Source organism: Myotis nattereri (assembly GCF_964212035.1).
Source record: "Myotis nattereri genome assembly, chromosome: 5".
Classification (NCBI taxonomy): domain Eukaryota; kingdom Metazoa; phylum Chordata; class Mammalia; order Chiroptera; family Vespertilionidae; genus Myotis; species Myotis nattereri.
Window position 1 is genome coordinate 10,447,433 of NC_138080.1, and position 1,615 is coordinate 10,449,047.

A 1,615-nucleotide genomic window follows, 5' to 3' on the forward strand; every position below is an offset into this window, starting at 1 on the left:
TGTGATTCTTTTCTAAACCGTTATTCCAGTGACTTTCCAGCTTAAAATTTGGAGACTAATTTTCCTTCATAGAGTAGTAAGTACTTCAAATGTTGATATGCTGTTACATCAGCCCCACTAATTCACAATTTAATGTCATATATGCTACATAATCAAATTTTCAGTCTTTCCCTGCACGTAAAGTTACTAGAAAAACTGGTCTACCACACCAAAGATGTCACAGATGCAAAAAATTCTGACAGGGAAAGCCAAGATCAAGGAGTGGTTTTCTTTAGGAAACACTTCTACCAAAAACATGGGAATAGAAGTAATTTAAAATGTTCAAGACATGTTAAATACACGACTGACTCCAAATTGCCATTTAGTATGCTTTGTATTATAGGATATAAAAACTACCCACATCTGTGGAATGAATATCAAGCTAATACCCAGGACAATCAACACTTCCCATATTCAATATCCCATTATTTTCTGGTTGTACCAAAAAATAAACAACCAGCAAATGATTTCAGCTCTTTAGAAAAAGAATTTACCCTTTAAAAAAAATGGGATGAGGTGGAATTTCCTCATCTTAAAAATGTTTCTAGAGCTACTAAAATTTTAGCATGTACAAAATAGTTGATAAAAATATTCCTCTGGATTGTACAAAAAGGGAACCAATGACCACTGATAAGACATGGCATATGACATTAATCAGACTTGGCTTCTCTTTCTCCTGCTTCATCTGAAGCTGGACTCTCCTCATTTTTAATTTCTCCATTTTCTGCAGGTAGATCTTCTTTAGATTCCTGGTTGGCCACTTTGGCCTGTTCGTCCTTTGTTCCCCTTTTCCCTTCTGTTTGCACCTCTTTGTCTGCAGATTTATCCTTTTCTTGCACCTTCTTTTGGCTTCATTCCCATTTTTGCAAGAACAGGTTTAGCTGACAGTCTCCTCTTGTGCTCCTCTTTTACGACCCCCTTGCGCAAGCTGACCTCCTTGGGCATCCGGTGCCTGCGGGCCATGGGGCACCAACAGCCTTTGTGAACCTGGGCTGCCTGACCTGCTTCTCCCACCCTCTTATCTTGTGATAAAGCTCTTAATTTTAAAGTTGTCAAATTATAGTTCTTTCTTTTATTGTTAGTGTTTTTGTGTTCATCTTTTCAAATTTTTTAAAATATATTTTATTGGTTTTTTACAGAGAGGAAGGGAGAGGGGTAGAGAGTTAGAAACATTAATGAGAGAGAAACATCGATCAGCTGCCTCCTGCACAGTCCCTACTGGGGATGTGCCCGCAACCAAGGTACATGCCCTTGACTGGAATCGAACCTTGAGTCCACAGGCTGATGCTCTATCCACTGAGCCAAACTGATTAGGGCCATCTTTTCAAATTTTTTTATTGATTTCAGAGAGGAAGGGAGAGAAAGATAGAACTGCCTTCTGCATGTCCCCTACTAAGGATTGACCTCGCAAACCTCTCCCTCCCCGGGCATGTGCCCCAACCAGAATGAACTGTGACCTCCTGGTTCATAGGTGGACGCTCAACCACTGAGCCCTGCTGGCTGGGCATCATCTTAACACATCTTTCCCTAAGGTGATGAAATAGTCTCATTTATAATCTTTTACCCATTTTATTGG

General features: G+C 39.9%; 1 pseudogene across 1 annotated transcript; it reads right to left on the bottom strand.

Annotated features, from left to right (window-relative positions):
* Positions 1–689: 689 nt before the first annotated feature.
* Positions 690–984, bottom strand: LOC308520688 (non-histone chromosomal protein HMG-14-like; annotated as a pseudogene). The gene has a single exon. The product of its transcript is annotated as a non-histone chromosomal protein HMG-14-like (transcript).
* Between the last annotated feature and the right edge of the window lie 631 nt (positions 985–1,615).